Source organism: Apus apus, chromosome 4 (genome assembly GCF_020740795.1).
Source record: "Apus apus isolate bApuApu2 chromosome 4, bApuApu2.pri.cur, whole genome shotgun sequence".
Classification (NCBI taxonomy): domain Eukaryota; kingdom Metazoa; phylum Chordata; class Aves; order Apodiformes; family Apodidae; genus Apus; species Apus apus.
The window spans coordinates 76,152,341-76,161,620 of record NC_067285.1 but is presented as its reverse complement, the minus strand read 5'-3'; the positions used below and the strand labels follow the sequence as shown (position 1 = coordinate 76,161,620).

General features: G+C 45.7%; 1 protein-coding gene across 3 annotated transcripts in view; it reads left to right on the top strand.

Moving 5' to 3' along the window:
* The first annotated feature begins 7,924 nt into the window (after nucleotides 1-7,924).
* Nucleotides 7,925-9,280, top strand: part of SH3RF1 (SH3 domain containing ring finger 1) — an 83,586-nt gene continuing 82,230 nt past the window's right edge. The window contains exon 1 of one of the 3 annotated variants that reach the window (XM_051616485.1): nucleotides 7,925-8,051. The gene's annotated coding sequence lies outside the window, so the exon portion shown is untranslated. Of the gene's footprint in view, nucleotides 8,052-8,314; nucleotides 8,428-9,280 lie in introns of those variants that run through there. The other 2 variants (XM_051616483.1, XM_051616484.1) reach the window with 2 other exon arrangements.

The following is a 9,280-nucleotide window of genomic DNA, read 5'->3' as shown; positions in this document are numbered from 1 at the left end:
TGTCCTGTCACTACAAGCCCCTGCAAAAAGCCCCTCCCCAGCTTTCCTGTAGCCCCTTCAAGTACTGGAAGGCAGCTATGAGGTCTTCCCAGAGCCTTCTCTTCTCCAGGCTGAACAGCCCCAGCTATTTCAACCTCTCTTCATGGGAGAGGTGCTCCAGCCCTTTGATCATCTTTGTGGCCCTCCTCTAGAATTACAGTGATTCTGCAAGAAATCACCAGGGAGCTTGTGACTTTATTCCCTTACTTTCATCCCAATGTATTGAAAGCTTTCCTTCAGAGTCAAGCTACATTGGAAAACCTTGATTTTTGCTTCTAAGGTATCACAGACAAAAACAACGGTACATGGGTGGTACAGTGATCACATCCTAACCTTTGCCTACACCCTTTCATAAGTGTACCAGAAACTGCAGACAACTGAAGCTGTAAAGGAGCCTCTGTACCTTTCAGACAACGCAGGAAGTATAATTTGTGCTAAAGGGAATGCAACTTTCTCATAGCTGAAGACACATTGTAAAAAGGGATGTTTCAGTCAAAGAAAAAGCTTTACCTTGGTTTAACAACACTGGTTTGACTAGTTTGGGATAGAAATGTTGGTGCACTTTAAATGCTGAAATGCATATTAATTTTTTATATCCTAATAAATAAACTCTTACAAAACCTATCTTGTCATGCATGTATGTTTGATAACACAGCAGAACTGTTTAAGTGTGGCAGAGATGTTTGAAAAGTAAACACGCTGATAATTTTACTTGCCTGTCAGATAGCTCTGGCCAGCAGGCACTTTTAGTAGAAAAATGCTATATTAAGAAAATAAATAATTTTGAAAAAAAGTAGCTGATCGTGTTTTTAAGAACTAACATGACTACTTTTTTTTTTTTTTTTTTTTGGCAAACAATCAAACTTTTGCAGCACTCACATTCTAAAATGGCTTAATTTAGAATTTAAACAAGCTAGCAAATTCTTCTTGTAGATTTCGGTCTAACACCACATGAGTTTCATATGTAAAGATGTCACATATTTATACTGGAGTATCTCACCAGTCCCTGCTCCTAAGCCTGGGTGTGCAGCACAGCAACATTCGGACTCCATTCTGGGACAAATTCCAAACTGACTCGCTGCAGAAGAGATCTAGGTGAAGGCAGTATGGTGCTTTTCAACAGATTTCCTCATCTGGACAGCAGGAGGAACTGCAGGACTCGCCATAAAACACACACAAATCAAAGTACAGACATATTATTGCTGTTAGTATATATTTCTTATGCTTTAGCACAAGTGGCTTTTACAAGTTGTTCCTCTGTAAATGTACCTCCTGTAACTGATCTTAAAATTAGATACCTAGAATAAGATGCCTGTTGAAATTCACAAAATTTTCTGAGTTTTCATCATGTTGTTGAGCAGTTGCCTAAAAAAGAAATAATATCCCTAAATCACCTGCTCTAGAGCCTGTGCTCCAAGTGAACTTGAAAATTTATGATCTAGAAAGACTGAAGAAGGCACTTCATACGTTCTGAAGATATTTTTGGAAAATATGAAGAGCTCAGAGGTTCCGGCCTGCAACTTTTTGGAGGATACTTTTCTGAGGATAGATCCCTGAGGCTTTGGCCAAGGACGTTTGCTCTAGGAAGGTTAATTTGAATGGAGGACTCCTCTAGTACAGTGCTGTGAATTCTTCCCTGTTTATGACACTTATTGACTAGCTGTACTGAATTTCTAGAAATACAAAATATAAAAAAAGACCCAATCTAGGAATTTAGACCTGACATGATGGATACAGACTTCTCTCAATGCCCACAACTTCCCTCAGCACAGTCCATGTGCAAAAGTGCCTCTGACTCTTCTTGACAGTTCCACCTCCTCCTATCTAGTGTATTTTTTTGTCAAAATAGTAGACATGCCAAGCAGTCAGTCTCCAGACGTTCATTTGGTAATGAGGTGTGATAATGAAGACCAAGTAAACTTCTGTGAATGTTGAATATCCTTCACAATATTATGTTTTCACCTATTTAAAAAGAAAAATAATTGTTTGGGCTCCACAACTTATCTCATCTGTTGGTCTTCTGAAAGCTTCAAACATTTGTCACAATGTTCCTCAAAGATAAAATTGGAGTTTAGTCACTCCAGCCCACAATCACCAAAAGAGGTTGATTACAGCTCTGCCTGATCTCAGTCTTGAGTCAGTAACATATCAACTCTTCTTAAATATTTATATGGTTATCAGTTTGCTCTTCATATAAAACACAGGGGTTAGGTCATCAAGAAGCTTTACCCTGGGACTTGAATGTAGCCCTTGCAAGTGGAGAATGTATCAATAGCTTTTTAATAGCTTAAAACTTGCTAACAATATAGCAAACTTAAAAACATGAAAACGGCATGTAAGTATTCCAAAAAGTCTAATGCAGTCAATAATTCTAAAATTACATCCTGAATCACTTATGAATCTTTGGGAGAGCAGTTCTAAATAGGATTGGGAGATCTCTAGAAGAGGCTTGAACAGAGAATCTGGCATGCCCTTGTGGGCACATCACTAATTCTAGAGAGGCATATTGGCATTAGGACCTACTTTGCAGCTTCACAGATGCAATCTGCAGCTTATCAGGTACGTGCGAGGAAGGAAGAAGATCATTTGGTTTTAGAATAAACTTATTAAGCAATAGATTCTTGCATTTCTGTATCTCTTCTAAAATGTTCCCTGCTGTGCCATCTAGTTTGATTTCTTTAAGTAAACATTCTCCTGTGCGTTCTCTCTAACCTTGTTTATAATAAGTGCAATTTCAAGCTTGCTGTTTAATGAGATGCAGGCACTATGTGCCCATCACCATAATGATCATTTAAATCAAGTTCTTGATGACCTAAACACACCAGCACCTTACTGCATTTCTACAAGGCACAGCAGTGGACACTGCAGCTAGGCTACATGGATTACAAGCACCCATAAACTCAATAAACATTTTCCTGTGACTAGCCTGGGAGAATTGTCTTAAGGTAACAAAGAACTCACCTAAACACTGAGAATTTATAACATTATTTTTCTTTAATGCCATAGCATTTCTTTTGCATATTCCCTCATTGTGAAGCAAATTAAGTTATTACAAAAGCATCAATATGGGCAAACGTACAATTCCAACTTCACTTCATTAAAGAGAACTAGTTGGCAACATTAATACACAACTGGTACTCTCCTCAAGAAAACAGGAAACTAAAAAGTAAAAAAAAGTTAAATGCCATCTCTGTCATGTCAAGTTTGAGATGCAGCCAGGCAACTCTTGTCTACACTCCAAGCTAGATGCCTAAAATAAAGAATAAAGAATAAAACTAGAAGCCAAAATGTACCGAAAGCACAACAACTCATTTCTCCTGCTGCCTCACAAATAGAATACCAGAGATACTTCTGGCAGGATGCAGAAGCCTCAGAGGTACATTTGTATTACAGTCATTGATCTAGTTATGACTAGCTCACAACACAGAAAGTGCACTAGGGGTAGCAGAAAACTCAAGTTTGCCAGCAAACTGACTGGATCAGAATCAACCATGCTGAGGATCATGCTGCCAGAATTCTGCCAACAGTCCCCAAACTAGGCAATTTAAAGCTAGCACTAATTGCAGCATAGACATCTTGCTGTGAAAAAAATCCAACAAACCCAAGAACAAACCACAACCCTCTAAGCCCACTTCCCTCCCAACTCTAAAACAATACCACACCAAAAAACAAAACAAAACACAACAAAAAAACCCAAACCAACCAACCAACAAAAAAACCAACCAACCAAAAAAAAAAACCAGCTCTTTAATGAAAAAGGAACAAAGTAATGGAGGAACATCCTTGCTCATTTCCGCCAGAGACTGAGGAAAGTTGGTCACGCTTCACTACGTGCTGCACTTGCCAATAAAAAGCCAGCAATACCAGCATGGCCATCAGTGGTAAATTCTTACTAAACTGATGTCAGTGGGAATTCTGTGTGGCCTTTGAAAGGATATTGCCACTGTATCTCCAGGAGTACTTTTACAAGGAAATAAGATTAACTTTTTTGGTCTGTGCTCAAGATGCACGGGAAAGATGGGCTAATGTGGGCATTACAAATGGGGAAACATCATCCTTTCTGACAAAAAAAAAAATAGCTATGAAAATAGTTTAGTACAAAGAATGTATCTTTTTTTAAAAATGCTTATTCTTCTCAGTATAAATAATTTTAATGTTAAAATTAATTCCAGAACCTATAAATAAAAAGAAAAAAATCAGACTATGACTGCTACAAGACGTTATCTTCTGTCACGGTTTCATTTTGATAGGACATAATGCCTCTTGTGTGATGATTCTTATTACCTTTCAGTCTCTTACAGTCATCTGAATATTCTGAGGATGGAATTCACAAATAAATAAAAGATGCCTTGCTGTATTTGTTCTTATAGGCCAGGGTTTCTCTACTTGGCACTCAGTTATTCAGTTTTGTTTTATGAATCTAAATATAGAGATGCTAATATAACTTTTTCAGGCACATGGATTATCCTGCCGTCAGGGTCACAATCTCCAGGGACGTTTTGTAGTTTTAGAATGGAGACTGGACCTGGTTTTGCTTTAGAGTGTATTAGGATATTTTAGTGTACATAGTGCTTTTTGCTCTTTAGTGCATTAGTTTATCTTATGTCTGTATGGTTCAAAAGATTTGCACACTAACAAGCGGAGTCCTGTTCCAAAATGTCTCACACTACTCTTTAGTTGCACCTCCTAGAGAACTAGATGTAAATTATTATGGAGTGCAACTGCTAGCCCCACTTAGCAATTATTTATTATTCATTGGCAAAATCCGACAGAACATTTGTAAAGATATTACGATTGTAGAGATTTTATGGAAAACAGTGGCCAGACCTAAAATGTAACGTCCCCCTATGGAAAAGGGTGCCCGCAAAGGTCACGTTACCTCTTCTTGTTAGCCTGCCAACTTAGCAATTAGCCAGTGTTGCCCAAAGCCGGGCACAGCATATACTGCCTCACATTTTTAAGACAGAAGGAAAAAAGCCTAAGGATACTTGGAAATGTGATGGAAATGGGAATTATCACAGCAAGTTTTAGGGAGGAGCAGAAACTATGATTGTTTTGGCAGAGAGGGCTAATGACACGGGGAGACCTGTAGGTTGGTTGGCCCACAGAAGAAAAAGAAGGTATCAGCAAAAGGGAAGAAGGAACACAGAGGACACAGTGGGTTTATTGTCCCAACAATGCTGGACACAAAATACTAACAAAAGAAAGAAACCAGGAGTTACCAGTTCTGCTATGGACACTTTGTCTGTTGCTTTTCTGCCTATTGCCCTTTTCTTCTTCCTTTACCCAGTGGCTTCCAGATGAAGAGAAACAGCATATACTGGAGAAAAAAACAAGTTTGTGCCTGAAAATCAACTTCAGAAATACAATTTATTAGAGTAAGAATGTGTAAAAATACGTTTTCACAAGCATTTAAAAATACGTTTTCACAAGCATTTAAAAATATTAATAGACATAATTGCAGAGATCCAGGGATTTGAGTAACTAGATGCCCTCTTCACTCTTATCTGTGTTTAGAATGGTTCTCTGTCTTGTGCAATCCCTCCTTGGCATCAACTTAGTAACAGTTGTGCAAGGAACTAATGAACTGTACCTAAGAATGGAATGGTACCAAGAAGGGAGGCCTCCTCGTGTAAAACTGAGCAAAGTACACTTCCCTGCTTGTGGCTGGAAGTGAGACTGAAAAAATGCTTCAACGTAATGGCAGTTCTGTTCCTTTCAGTCCTGGCGTCAGCCTGTTCCAGCCACTCCGAGCCACACACTGCACCCGTAAGAGGGCAGTGGCGTGCACCAGAACACACACCCACAGGTTTTTACACGGATGTTTGTTTGAAAATTAACTACTGCTGTTGCTCAGGAAGTAACATATTTATCTGATACTCTTCAGACCGTTTACTGCTTTGGCTAGTATCCCAAAATATATTTAGTAATTTACAGAGTGTATATAAAACATTATCAAAGACCAACCCTGATAAAGGGCTGATCTTCTTATCCTGCTTTCCTGAACTTTCATCTTGCTTCCCTGGTCCACCACCTGTATTATAAATTCCTCTACCGTTTTAATAAATATTTTACATTCCTGAGGCAGAAAACTAAGTTTAGACAAAAATAATTGTATTGTTTACAAAACTGTGCTGGAAAGGCTGGCAGATTAGTACATGCAACCTTGAGGAGATCTTTTGGAAAAGCTACAGCCAAAAGTGAAATTCAATTCTAAGATGAACTTTTGTCTAGCTTCAGCAAGTCCCTATTTTAAACATATCGATTGTCCTTCCTTTGTAGCAGCAGTGCTCACATAGCAAGACAGAGAAATACCACGAGACATGAGAATATAGTCAAGTATCAGATGTGTTTATACGCTTCTCTTCTATTTATGTTACGATACTCCCTGGGAAGCACAGACACAGACCAGAACCCCATCTATATCTGTTTTCCCGAAGCCCAGAATTCATGGGGGAAGAAACTTTATTATTTAATGAACTGTAGACATTTAGCACTTTCAGTATTCCTACTACTGCTGTTTTTTGGTGGTGTTTTTTTTGTTTTTTTTTTTTTTAAGATGTATTCAGTGTGAGCACATATTTGGGAATCCTAATAATCAGAGTATCACTGCCGTAAGAAACAAACCAACAAATCCTGAAAGCAAGACAGAAAGGCCCGTCAGGCTATCAACTTACACAAACCTATACAACCTATGCTATATAAATATAAAAAAACTTTTTATATGCACACACAATTCAGTAAGAACGGCAACAAACTCAAATAGCTCAAAACTACACAACAGAAGGCTTTGAGATTGCTTCATTTTTGAGTCGCAGCAGGTGAGATCTTTAACTGGAACTTGCATAAAAATGCATGCATTTCTCTAGATTTTTCTCACCATCTACAGAAAAGGTGCCTCATCCAATTCAAAAAGCGTGGGTTTTTCAAATTCCTTTTTGCTGTTGTCTTTTATGATAATTTATATGTACCTTAGGGTTTACTTCCTCCTTCATTCCAACAGCGTTGTAGAGAAGTATGTCACAAAAAACAGCCTCCAAAGCAAGCACTTTATCTCCTGAACGTGTGTGTGTGTGTGTTCGCGTTGGGCCAGAGAGACACCTATTTTGGACAGTTTCTGACCTCACTTCACTTGAACAACACGAGCAAGTTTCTGCCATCCCGACAGGGGCACGCACACTCGAAATTAATGCTTATGCTGCATCCAACCTTACCCCAGAGGGGTCTGCAAGGGCCACAGGGAGCACTGCCGCACCGGAGGGTAGCACTCCAAGTGCCCTGCCCCGCACCTGCCTCCCTGCCCGCCCCGCACCCACCGCCGCGGCGCCCGGCGCGCCCCCGAGGCGGGACACGCCGCGAACCCCGCGCCCCGGCGGGACGCTGCCCGCCCGCTTCCCGCCGGGAGCAGAGGGGCATCGCCGGGGGTGTGACAGGCGCCCCACACCAGCCTTGCCCTGTCCCAGCGCTCCGGGCACCCTGGCTCCCCCCGCGTGGCCGGCAAGCCCCGCTCCGGCCTGGTTTACCTCGGAGACCAGAGCACAGCCGCCGACCACCCGCCTGCTCTCTCCACTGCCGCCCCGGCGCCGTCGGCGGCAGCCCCAGGTGGGTGGCCGGCCCCGCCACCTCCCCAGCCGGGCGGGCAGACCCTCCCCCGTCCCGGGAAGCCCCCAGCCCAGCAGCCACGCCGCGGCACCTGGCGAGGGGGCGGGGAGGGGAAAAGGGGCGGCCGCCTCGGCCCGGCCCCGCCCGCTCCCCTGAGGGGAGGCGCTGCCGCGGAGGGGAGGTGGCCGGGCCGGGCCGGGCCGGGCCGGGCCGCCCTCCAAGCGGCCCCCTCGGCGGGGCGGTGCCGGGCGGGGCGGGGCCGCCCCTCGCGTCGGCCCTGCGGGGCGGGGAGCGGGACGGGAGCTTCGGTGCTGCCGCGGCGGGAGAGGCACCGGCGGGGTCGTCGTCGGCTCCTCACGGGAACAAAGCGGGGGCGGCGCAGCTGCTCCGGGCCGCTGCAGCACCGCACGGTGAGAGCCGGGGAGGGGCGGGGAGCGGGGCGGTGCTCAGCCTCCCCGGGGACCCTCCCGCTCCCCCGGAGGGGCGGCTCGGCTCGGCTCGGCTCGGTGAAGGGGCCGCAGGCCCGACCCTCCCCTCCCCGCCGCGGGGCGGGGTGCCAGCCCTCTCGCTGCCCTGGGACTGCCCCTGCCCGCCTCCTTCCCCCGCCCCGCCCGGGATGCGCCTCCCGGGGCTGCCGGCTCCGCTCGCCCCTCTCTCCGGAGGGCCTGCGGAACGGTGCGCACCCCCTGCCCGGGGGTCTGCCTGCTTGCGAATCGCTTTTAGAGGGCAGGGGGGGGAAGCACGAATAAATAAGAGAGCCGGTATGGACGCGGAGCCCGTAAACAGGTAGGTGCGGGGACGAGCGGCTCGACACGCGTCCTGCGCCCGGAGAGGCGGGAGCGGCTTCCGCAGGCCGGCGGCGGGACTGGGCGGAGGCGCGCAACTTCGCCTGGAGCTCGGCCCGGGCAGCCCCGAGGGGTGGGACGGGGCTGTGCCGCCGGGCCCCGCCGCGCTGCCGCGGGGAGCGCCGGGCAGCGGCCCCGGGCCGCGCTGGGGCTGCCGCGCCAGGCGCCGGGCAACGCGGGCGCGCAGTGCTGGGGTCCGCGGAGCTCAGCAAGCCGTTTCCTCCCTCGTGGAGCAGCCTGGGGTGACTTCCCGCTGAATGGTGTTTTATAGGGGGCTTTTTGGTGGTGGGATTTCCCCCCTCCCCCCCTTTTTCCAGCCGCTGGCTGCATGCGCGGCGGCTGGCTGAAGGCTTGCCTCTGCCTCGGTGGCTGCATACGCAGCACTCGTGTTGTCCTAACGATATGGCAGTAGCACTTCCTGCTGTAAATCACTTGGCGATAGTTTTTGAAGCGCTTCTTAAAGGCGGCACTGCATCGAGCCCTCTCGTCAGCGCCCCTGGTAAGCTGAAAACCCTGTGAGCTAAGGGCTGCTTTCAGGACTGATGCGTGCAGTGTGCTCCTATTACTTTTCATAGAAACGGTAGAAATGTAATCTGTTACCGGCTTATTCTTGGCATAAATGTAATTCCCCTTGTTGTGCCCTACTGGTGCATGCTCTGTTGTTTCAGACCCAGCAGTATTTACCTTAACCGTCTTCTTGTTGTGCAAAAAGCTGGTTTCAAAACAATGTTCAGTGCTACAGGTGTACTAAGCAAGAACTGTGGAAAGTAGTCTTTATTATAAGGCTGTACTGG